This window comes from Falco peregrinus, chromosome 5 (assembly GCF_023634155.1).
Source record: "Falco peregrinus isolate bFalPer1 chromosome 5, bFalPer1.pri, whole genome shotgun sequence".
NCBI lineage: Eukaryota > Metazoa > Chordata > Aves > Falconiformes > Falconidae > Falco > Falco peregrinus.
This window is the reverse complement of record NC_073725.1, coordinates 94,450,458-94,462,178: the sequence shown is the minus strand read 5'-3', so window position 1 is coordinate 94,462,178 and position 11,721 is coordinate 94,450,458. Positions and strand designations below refer to the sequence as shown.

General features: G+C 46.8%; 1 protein-coding gene across 9 annotated transcripts in view; it reads left to right on the top strand.

Moving 5' to 3' along the window:
• Positions 1-3,229: 3,229 nt before the first annotated feature.
• Positions 3,230-11,721, top strand: part of CHL1 (cell adhesion molecule L1 like) — a 139,601-nt gene continuing 131,109 nt past the window's right edge. For 5 of the 9 annotated variants that reach the window (XM_055806609.1, XM_055806610.1, XM_055806602.1 and 2 more), the window contains exon 1: positions 3,230-3,329. The gene's annotated coding sequence lies outside the window, so the exon portion shown is untranslated. Of the gene's footprint in view, positions 3,330-3,400; positions 3,499-11,721 lie in introns of those variants that run through there. The other 4 variants (XM_055806608.1, XM_055806607.1, XM_055806603.1 and 1 more) reach the window with 2 other exon arrangements.

The following is an 11,721-nucleotide window of genomic DNA, read 5'->3' as shown; positions in this document are numbered from 1 at the left end:
TCCACAGTTAATGAAAATACTCTGAAATGTTACAGCAGAAAATAATTTCCAAAACAAATTTTGACATGGAAAAAATGCTAGTTGGCATGTCAGTTAGTTTAGCCATTTAATTTGTCCAGGACCAAACCAGATCCCCAGAAACTTATCCTTGTTGAAAAAAGACAATATGAAATTGTGGTTCTTGATATTCAAGTATGTTCACACTTTTGCATATCTACCCGTTCAAAAAATGGCATCATCTTTATTACCAAGCTGTGGTGGTGGGATCTGCGCTGGCAATTACAAGCAAAATGAATTTTCTCTTAAGAAAATCTGGCCAATCTGTTCTTTTGTCCTGAGTATTTCATGTTTCTTAAATGGCATTAAAGTAAGATTGGAAATCTTCTGAGCCTCCCATTGGACTCTGGAACTGATTTTAAAATAGTGTTTTTTGAGGGAGTACATGCAGTGAATCAGGTAACAAGTTGAAGTTGCGATAGGCACAAACACACCCTCTATTCCTTCTGATTTCTTTAGACAATACCTGAGATAAATCTTCTGAAGGTTTTTTTCTCACGCTTGATTTGAGACAATATTACGCATTTAACATGCATTTTAAATATGTGATTGGTACTAGCCTAGAGAGATGTAATGAATTTTCCCAGTGTTTCTAGCAGTGTTGCACTCTCATTCTCACATCAAGTAGTGGGTTTGATGAAAAGGCTCCTTGATTTTCAGCAGGAAATCCCAAAATAAAGAGCAGTTCTGTGGAGACACGGAGAGGACCGAACTGTGCTTCTCTCTCTTTATTTTTGTTCTGTGCAGACTTAAGTGCTGTGACATTTGCCCTGTTTCGTTACCCGGCGAAATCTGAAGCACAATGGCTTATGTCTATTTACACTTTACTTAAGGCAAACCCGAGCCTCGGAAATAGATGTGATTAGTGCCGTGTCTTATTAGGAACGTGAACACATTCTATTTTGGAAGCATGGAGCAGTTTTTGGTAAGCTGATGTACTTTGACTTTTCCATCAGCTTCCATCCTTCCTAGTGGAAGGAACACCTCCTGCATGATTCCGTGTCAAAAACGAAAACCATTTAATGGTTTCCATATTAGGGGCTGAAACCTGAAAATGTGAGAATTTCCTGGGGAAATCATGTTGCCAGAGAGGATCTAAAAGTTGGGCCGGCTAGGCAGGGGAATGAAAGTCCAAGTGGTTTGGGCATTTTGCAAGACCAGTTTCCTTCTGTTTGTGGCACGGCGTGTCTGGGTAGTAGATGCGGCAGCGTAGCTACAGGCAGCCTAGGAAGTTGACTTTGGCAGCAGTCCTGCCTTAAGTAGTCACTGGAGGTAATTAAATTGTTGTCTCTCTTCTTTACGTCAACCTGGAAACTTCTAGTACTGCTGAGGCATCCCAGGAGGAGGGTAGTGTTGGCCAGAAATGGGTAAGAGTCATTGTCCCCGTTTTTCATCCTCTTGGCAGTGGCAGGACGGGCGATGCCAGCCCTCCCCAGCTCTCCGGCCAGCTCTGTTATCTGTGCTCCCAGACGAGCAGGACATGGGTTCCCACCCTTGGTGTCTTCACTTTTTGCCAGCGCTTCAGTAAATCCTCAGTCATCGCTGGTTTTCAACATGATCTTCGATGGCCACGTTTATACTGGGTCAACTGGCTTTTGAATACATCGGCAGCCCCAACACGATCAGACATTCCTCTACAGCTGTCTCCTTTTCCATTTATTTTCAGAGGTTTCCGCTGCACGGGGGCACAGGCCTGTTGCTTAGCTGTTGGTTGCTTTGGAAAGCAATGTGCTGTAAATACAGCATCTTACTGTCTCTGGAAGAAACAGTAAGTCAATTCAGGATTTGGCTAAGAGAGCGGGATTCAAAGGGAGAACTCCCGTTCCCTCGTGTGTGCTCTGGGCTGCCCACACAACCACAGCACACTTCCCTTGCAGAACAGGAGCTCTGCTCCACGCGTTTGGTGAGAGCTTCGGCATTTATATTGGCACAAGTTGACTCAAATGTAGTTTAAGATGAAAATTATATCTATGAATTGCCTGACTTTGCGTGACTAAAATATCAAGCGTACATTGCTTTACCAGTTTTACATTTGCTTTCTTTACACAGAACAAGTATATTAAATTATTCTATCCTTTTCCCTGCTAGCTCTCAATTTTTTTTTCATTACCCCTTTTAGCTTATAATACCTTTCCTTAAATGTAATTATTTGCTTCCTGACCAAAAAGTAAGCTCACCTGCCTAAAGCTGCTGGATGATGAACACGAATTGGCCAGTACATCAACAAATTCTGATTGCTACTGTCCGAAAAATCTTTAACCCAAATGATAACTGTCCCCATGAGTGCTAACTGTGACTCGGAAGGGTGGTTTTATGGTTTAATGTCTGTGAACGTTACTTGATGATTATTGTTCATTGCATTAGACAAGGCTCAGAGAAAAGAGAAACACCCAAAGGTCAGCAGTGAGACAGAAAATCATCGGAGAAGTCCGAGTCCCCATGAAAATGATTATGTCTGACCTTGGCCACCTCCGCATGTGGGCCCTGGGCGGACCGCTTAAGAAAATGACTGGCAGGTTTGTGACGACTGTCTTCACTGACAAATTTAGCCCGTTCCACGAAGGGGTGACAGAGGGAAAACCGCACGGGCAGAAAGCCCGAGTGCCCAAGCCCACACCTAACCCTGGTCAGGGTTTGCGAAGATCAGGAGGGCACTGGGGAAAGGAGGAAAAGGGTTTGGGGAGGTTTGCCTATGTAGAGCACTGGTGTTGGGATGGGGGATGCGTGGGGCTTTCGGCAAGGGGGGCACAGAGGCGGATGGGGCAGGGAAGCCCATTCCCATCTGGGATTCTGCGATTCCTCAGCCTCTCCCCTGGAAAGAAAGGGCACTTGTGCACCCCGAGAGGTGGGTACAGGGGGCGGGGGGCTCGCTCGGGCCCCCGACGGCGCCGGTTCTCTCCTTGCCCAGCTCATGCGTGCCCCGACCACCACGAGGAAGGGCGAGGGGCAGCGGGTCTTCCCTAGCCCCCCGGCCCCATTTCGGCCATTTCCTTGTCCTCTCCGCATCGCCGCTCGGCTGCCCGCAGCTCGCCGGGCCCCCCGGCCCGCACCTGCCACCCCGCCGCGCCGTGCGGGGCCGCTACCGGGGCCGGGGCTGGGCGGGGGGCGGCGGCGCGGCCCCCCCGGGCGGGAGGCGGGCAGGGGAGGTGCGGGCGGGCCGGGCCGGGGCTCCCGTCCCTCCCCGCCATCCCCAGGTGCCGCCCGGAGACGCGCGGCGGGGCGGAGGCGCCGCGGGCTGCCGGCTCTCGCCGAGGGGGCGCCGGAGCGGGCAGGTGGGAGCCGCCGAGGGGCCGGGGCGGGCCGGGGCGGGGGGGCTCGGCCCCCCGGGGAGGCGGGCAGCGGTTTGGGGAGGTGCGGGGGCTCGTTGCCATGGCTCCCTGCAAGCGCTGCCGGAGGAGATAGTGATGCCAGTCACGGAGGGACCCCTCTTCCTTCTCGTGGGTGTGTAGCGGGGCTGGGTTTGGGGTGGTGGGGATTCCCCCCCTCCCCCCTTTTTTTTTTCTCTTTTTTTTTTTTTTTTTTTTTTTTTTTTCCGGGGTGGAGCGATTAATTTGGAGAGCCGGGACAGGGCTGCGGAGCGGCCGCGACTCGCCGGACCGGCCGCCCCCTCGCCGCCGGCTCTGCCCTGCTCCAGGTACCGCCGGGGGACCGGGGCGGGGGGCCCTTCGGGGTGCGCAGGGCGCTGGGACCCGGGGGCTGCCCCGGCCGCCACCTCCGCTCGCTCTGCATTTCTACCGAAAGCCTTTTAAATTATCTTTTTTATTTTATTTTAAATCTCTTCCTCCTCCTCCTTGCACCGCACCTGGTCCCGCGCCCCAAGCTCTGGGCTTCGCCCTGCAAAGCAATGAGGAAACCGAGCCCGGACCCAGCCCCGCCAAGGGGCGAGCAGGTGCCCGCGGCTGGGGGCGCAGCGCCGGGGGCAGCCCGGGGGTCCCCGGCCCGCAGGTCCCGCTGTGTGCCCCCCCCCCCCCCGCCGCTACCTCCTCCGCCGCTGGCGCTGGGGCTCCCCGGAGCTGGGGGCCGCCCCCGGGGCTCGGCTTCCCCGGGGCTGGGGAGGGGGTCCCGGCGCTGCGGGCGGAGGAGCCGCTGCCCGGGGAAAGTTTGCGGGGGCGGGCGGGGGTCCGGGCAGGCAAAGGCACGATCGCGGTGGGGTTCGGGGGCGGGGGGGGGGGGGGGGCTGGCGCGCGTCGTCTCGTGCTGTTTTCGGTGGGTTCAAGTTTGCAAGCCCGGGTGCCGCGCGTCTGTGGCAAACACTTGTTTCTTTCCTTCCTCATGGTTCCGGAGAGTATTTTTTTTTTTTTTTCCTGCACCCCCTAAATAACTGTGAACGTCCCAGGTTTTTGCTGGGGAAGCGACAGTGTGTGCGCCGCGTTCCGGGAGAGCTGTGAGAATCTTTACACCTGGGTGTCGTGTGCTGTGTGTTACTAATCCGTGTTGCACGATCGCCGCATCAGTGCGCTCAGCTAGGTTTAGGTTTCTGTAACGCAAGGAGATTCTGTTTGCTAATAGTCCGACACAGCAAATGCAACCAGACTTTCACCGGTCACTTCTATGACTAACATTACTTCGCTGCTTATTTTTGGGTGGAAAGGAGGTAAGCTTATGGTATGTTGGATAAGATGTGGGTATTTAACCATAATACAGCAGATTGAAAGTAAGTTCATTCTCGGTGCTACCTAGGAACAGTTTTGCTTGCAACATGTTTTGGAATATTTCTCCAGAGACTTGACAGGTGGTATTTTTGTTTGTCAAGGGTTCATTTGATGTGGCTGATTTAAATATGTGTTCTTTAGCTCTCCCAAATACTATTCCATAAGCAAAACATAACAAAAATTGTGAGTTTACTTGGGGCCTGAGGAAAGGAGAAGGGGGAAGACTTGCACCTTCAAATGAAGGTGTGATTTTTGCCCACTTGTGAACACACATGCAGTGTTGCCTTGTTGGAGCTGTGCACGTGGGTCTTTGCCCGTTGCTTCCCGAGATCCTCTGCTTGGCTTCTACTGATGTGAAGCATTAAGAGTGCATGACTACTGCTATGTTAGCCTTTTACTGTTGCTTAAAAGTGAGGAATTTTCTTTGTCTTTCCAAAAACCCTAAAACCAACCCAAAAAACAATGAGTCAGTAAAAAATCAGAACATTCTTACTAGCCAGGCTCTGTCATCTTTCCTTAGGCCAAGCATCTGCTGGCAGTGGAGTCTGGCTTACAGCAGAGCTACAAGACTACACTTTGTTACATTAAAATAAGATGCAAAAGATAAGATACTCAGGTTTGCAGGGGGTAATGGAGTTCCTTCAGGAGTATCGCATAATATATGTGAAAGTATCATTAAATATCTTCAGTAAAAATACCTCTCAGCAATCCAAGAGTTGTAGAAATTTTGCTATATGCCAACACACAGGTTTTAAACCAGTTCATTCTCTAAACCCTTGCAGTTTATTACTGATTTTTATCAAAATAGGAATAAAATGAATTCTGAATATGAGGCTGAAATAAAGAGACTGTACTATAGCTATATGCACTTTGATTGCATTTAACTCGCTCTCCGTGTGAACGAATGCAATTGTTATGGACATTTAGCATGTGTTACTTCAGTAATTAAACTTAGTGAATGAAATTATGAGTCCACTCTTTTATCCCAAGAAACCCAGCAGATAAGCCTTTGTTTAAATGAAGGATTACATGATTCACAACATGTGTGTGTACCTTGGGTGGCTTGGATTGTAGCCATCTTGTTTGCTAATAAAAATATGCTTTATCACTTATGTTTGGAAGGAAAAATGAAAAGAAAAAAGAAAGGTACCCATAAATTACATAAAATGATGTAGTGGACAGTTGCTTCTGTGATAAGAAAGGATCCACTCCTTTCCCCAGTGGGAGAGGACAAGCCACTACTTTAAACACTACTAATTAGTTCAGTTTATCTTGCATGCATTACAATGCTGTAGCTAGTTAATTATAGCTTTTCCCATTAGCAGTATGCTAAGAATAATGAATTAACATATCACACAGATCAAAAGAACATCTACAAAGTTTATCTTGGAGGAAAGAAAGTGTTATTGTGAGGCAGGAAGTCCCGGTGGCTTTCCCAAGGCGCAGATTTGCTGGAATGCCTGAGCTGGTGCTTCAGAGCCTGATGAATGACTTGAATTGATCACAAACAAGTGACACTGGAGCTCTTGGTTGCTTAGCAACCCACCAAGATGCCACAATTTCTTTTGGTATATTTATCCAGTAAAGTAGAAATTCTGTTTTGTTAAAGATTTTTATTTTTTTTTTCCCCGCTAGTACAAAGCCCACCCTCTAACAGCCTTAGATTATACATCAATTAAAATTGATACCTCAGCGCTGAATCTGGGGAGCAGCACGGGTACAGAAAAAAGAGCAGGAATCTAACTTGTGAAGTGTATTCTGGTGGTGATGTGCTCGGTGCTCTTTAACAAGTTTCAATTGTCCTTTCTCAGTTAGACTTCTGTTCAAAAAACAAAATCATGAGTGGGACAAGTAACTTAAGAAATTAAGACAATCATCTACCAAATGCTTTTTGAACAGTTCCCCTCATGCCGTCTTGAGTTGTGAGATCCTGCAAGGTCTTGTGGTGTTGCCCTGTGCTCCGTTATGAGTAAATTAAATGCAAGATGGAACATGCGGTTTGATCGTTGGCCAAATTATGTCCAGGCAGTCTGGCCCATCCTATAGCCCATATGGCTGGGGACCTCTGCTAGCTTGTCCTTGCAGAAGACACTGGTTTCCTAACAGATCCATTTTGTGTAAGGAAATAACAGATTTAGTAGTCAAAGGGCAGAAGGAAAATAAATGTTGTGGTGGTTATATATATGCTAAGTACCAATATTGGCTCCTACTAGGTTGTGGCATCCTGCATAAGGTTTATACATGGTGAATTGTATGTTTATGTCAGTAAACTCTTTATTGTTACCCTTGGGTCCATGTGTGCTGGCATCTCAGTTCTGGAGTGCACCTTGGAAAGGAACCTTGCTGTGGTCCCATCCCCACTTACGCTGCTTTTGTTTGTGTGACGGGGGACTGCACAAACCGGATTAATTTTGGGTGAACTTAAGCCAGAATATGTTTCAGGAGTTTACTTTGTGCACTTCAGCTGCTAATGGGCTTTCCATCCATGGCCTCCTGGCTAAAGCTGGAGCTGGGCCCTTGCAGGGTGGGTGGGTGGGTGAGTGGGTCTGGGGTTCCCAGCACCATTTTGCTCTACTTGTCTATGCCCTTTGAAGCTCTGCTGCTGGCTAATATAGATATATCCTTTTCCTTCTAAAACTGTAATGAAGAAAAAGCGTACTAGGGCTAGGAGAACAGCAGGCTGTCGTGGCATTTATTTTGCTTAGTTAGTAGTTGGTGTTCTGGAAGATTTCTTCTCCCTCTTGATGATAAGATGGAATCCAGGTATTTCTCTTCTTTCCTAGGCAAAAAGCTTGGGTATTGCCTGATTTGCTGGCGTATTGGACTAGAAGAGGATGTTATAGCAGTGCCCATAATAATGCTGCCATGTTTGGACTGCAGTGAACCAAACCTCAACTCATTGTCAGTATTCCTAGGCTAAGATTATTATAGTTTGTAATCTGTGTACTTATAATTGCCTTGCTAGGCTTAAACAGACTTAGGTAAAGAGTTGGATACATGCGAGTTTGTTTGAATTTGTTGTGGTGTGTGTTTGTTTCTGTTGTTTCTATGTAACAAAGCTAATTCCCAACCTTGAGGTTGTTGTGTTTGGGTTTTTTTTGTGTGGCTGCTCTCTTTGCATCTGTTTTATGAAGTTGATTTCTGTAAGTCCCTTTGCCTACTCAAATGTGGATCAGTGCTTGCCATTGTAGTGATTGCCTCTGCATTATAAATTGATGAAGATACACAGTAATATTTGGTGTCTGGGGTTTCTCCTCCCAGTGTGTCCAGGCACCCTGTATGAAGTGCACAGCATGGAGCTGTGATGGCCGATGTGCTATTTTCTGAGGTTGCAGCATTCCCTAGCAGATGTTTCCTCCTTCCTTCATTACACCTGAATATATAAAATCCAAAAAAAAAAATGCACACAGTTGGATGGAAAACAGTTTATCATTAAAATTAGTGGTTATTGTTAAAGCTGAACTAGTGTTGGTTGTTTTGAGCATGACCTCCAGCTGCGGATCCTGTTCCATGTAAGAAGAACAGGATTTATGTTGCTTTCTTCATTAAAGCTTTTAAGTCTTCATAATTTTTTTTGACCCTCACTAGTCCTCTCTTTTCTCCATTTATCAAGAAAATTGCCGATTTCTCTTTTCAGGTGTTTTTCTCCTTTTGCTGACTCAGCCACAACATGGAATTAAATTAGAGGTGTGGTGGGGATATGGTTCAGGTTAGGGAGGGTGAAGGGGAGGTTGGGAAGGGCAGGGATGAGCCTGCTTGGATTCATCCTCATCTTTGCTCCTGTCCTCCCGCACAGAAGAAATAGAGATGTCTGGATCCTGGCCTGAGCAGCTGGGGCAGAAGGAGCCAATGCTTGTGCCTGGCCAGGGCTGTTTCTGTAAGAGTGCAGCTTTCGAGGATATTTTTAACAGATGGTTCCTGGTCTGGCCGTAATAGCCAGTCTGTCAGCCAGGCTGAGCTGCCTCAGGGCCAGCCCCACGCTGAGCTCCTGACAGGTAACCTCCAAACAGCTGCTTTTGCTGTAACAAAAATGTTGCTTCTTGTAGCATCCCCATTTCATCTTCCCCACGTTTGCAACCAAGGCAGGGAAAGGTGAACCTTGCATGCTTGCCCTGGGCTTTTTCCCCCCTGGGCTGCCCCAGTGCAGCAGCAAGGTGGGCACCGGTGGCCTCCGCATCGTTCTGCAAATGCTCTTGGTCCTCAGCCGGGACCCCTTTTATGCTGCTGTTGCCTGCCCAACGATGCTCCTGCTGCACCTGCTGCCAGTGCCGAAGGCAGCACATGGGTTGTCCATGAGCCCTTGTGGCTGCTGGTCTTTTCTTAGAGGTAGACAGGGCTGTACCTTTAAAGGTGGGACAAACCCATGTGAAGGGGGCCTGTAACAGCTGGGATGCCTCACTGCCCTTGGGAACAGAAACTTTAAACAAGCAAGTAGTGAAAAAACAGGGCTCCAGTTCCAAAGAAGTATATCAAAACATTTAAATGAGCCAAAGTCATCCTGCTTCTCAATATAGAAGTCAGATGACTTTAGTGCTTTTAAAAATCTCATTTCAAGTGTGTCCATTTTTGGGGAGACCCTAGAGATGCCTCTGAAAGGTTGGCAAGTTGATATTTAGGACAGCCTCCCAGCTGAAATTAATTGGTTAGGCAGTAATCTCCTAAGAGGACTAAGAAAAAAAAAAATAATTGCAGAATTGGGCCCATCCACCTTTCAGTCTGTTTTGCCTTTGGTGACTTTTCAAGTGTGACACAACCAATTCCCTGTCAGCCTTTCCCGCTGGCTGACATGGAAGAGGTAGCTTTGAATGCTGCCTGCTGTGCTTGTATGGCACTTGAAAAGAAGAGAGGGCTTGCCTTTAAGGGGTGTATTCCCACAGCTTTAAAGTATATTTGAAAAATGCATCGTTCAGTTATGTCATGTGTATTACGGTATTAAAACTGATGGAAACCTGGAACAATGTTTCAATAAAAAATGGCTGGTGCCATTGCTGTATCCCCAGCGCTTGAAATAAAATTAGTCTTGATGAAAGATTGCTGCTCTTATAGGAAAAGTAAAATTATTATTCCAGGGCAGATTTTTTTTTCTGGTAGAAAATACCCTAACAATGCTTTCAGCTAACAGCAGTGATTAACTAAATGGCTTTTTTATTTAGACATATGGCATACACCTTTTCTTTTTTTTCCCCCCAGTTTACTGAAATCAGAGAATTGTTAATAATAAAAGATTGTCTGTAGGTTTTGAAGCATCTACTTTCCCTCCCCTCCCCCCACCCCCCCCCCCAAGAGTGACCTCATAGGCCAGTGTGGTCTGTCTGTCACATCACTAAGACCCTTCCCTCTGCGGCACTGGGGCGGTGTGTGTTGGTTGGCACGGGTCTGTGTGCATGCTTGCACCATGCCTGTTCCCCTAATGGGGTTGGGTTTTCTTCTTCATAGGCAAAATACCCCAAACCACTTTGCTGATTTCAGTGAGCATATTAACTGAAATTTGGGATACTGCTTGGGTATTTTACTGGATAAGGCCCCGTGCTTTATTTTTCACAGGTTATTTTTTCATATTACTCCAGCAAGGACTTTGTTAGAGTAAAATTTCATTGTAGGGAATAGGTTTTAGAGGATTTCTATTTTGACCTGATATGAATCAGAGAAGGTCCCAGCTGATCATCTTGGTCACGAGACAGTAAACTGTATTCAGTGCTTACTTGGTATGAGTTCTGCTGAAGAATCGATCAAAACCATAGCTATTTTTTGGTAATTAAAATCCAAAGTCCTTTGAGATAAATGTTCCTTTTCTTATGTTTGAGCAGAAGGAAATAAGATGAAACTGAACTACTGGTATCCGCAAGTACTAATGGAAGTTTTTATTTAATATATTTTTAGGAAAGTAATAAACCCGATAGACTGTGGTGACTTTCAGGATTAATATTGCACATGAAAACGACTGGTGAAGTCATGGCGCCGCTGAAATAGATGGTCAAACTCCCACTGACCTCAGCAGAGTCAGGTTTTTGTCCCAAGAGTGATGAAAATCTAATTTACAACCTAACCAGTTTGAGAAGTAGGCATAATGGCTCAGCTCCTTGACTGATACAAATTACTGTGGTTCAGCTGAGGATGATTGAGTTACACCGACTTGGGCCATCTGGGCTTCTGGAGAGCCGCATCCAGCGCCCGGCGTGGGCGCCCGCTGGTGAGGGTGCTGGAACAGGCTGTGCGCGGGCAGGCGCCTTAGCAGCTTTGTGATGGTGTCCGCTATCAAGCGGCGTAATCTGGTCTTGTGTTTTAACTGGAAGCAAATAACCAGGAAACAGTAATGAATATTCCTGTTTTCCAAGCCATGCAAATTACAAATGTGGTACTCTAAGCTATTGAGTAGCAGTGATTAAAGAACTGTCCCAGCTGTACAAAGCTAAGGCATACCTACTTCATTAAATTTACAGGGTTACCGCGTAAATCCACAGTAATTGCTCAGGGTTTACTACCCGTGTGACAAATGCACCTTTCTATTATTGACTGTATGTGGTTTGACTTAGGCTTTCACCTAAATCTGGGATTTTTATTATCTCTGATTATCGTGTTGAATTGCAGCATCCCCGCTGTCTATGTCTGTGCAGCACTCAACTGGTGATTTTGCCCACCCTGCTTTTAAGATTTCCTAATACCTGCCCAGATGGTGCCTACATGCTGGGAAACACTTGGGCTTGCCTTTCCAGCTTCACGTTACATCCCGAGGAACTGCTGAAAATTGAGCTTTTGGAGTTGTACAATAGCATATATACACACACACTATATATATTAAAGGTAAAGTGCAGTAAGTGTGGTGGTACCAGAAAGTAATACAGCTGGTCTGGTTATGCAGCCCTTAAAGAGAAGTAAGTTTCTCCCATTTACTTCCACATGTGCAGGATCCTACCTTTCAGAGCATTGTACCTAATTATCCTGCCAGTGCAGCAAATTTTCCCTGGCAGCCATTCTCCCTGTCAGGCATCACTCTGCAGTGAAACCTTGCATC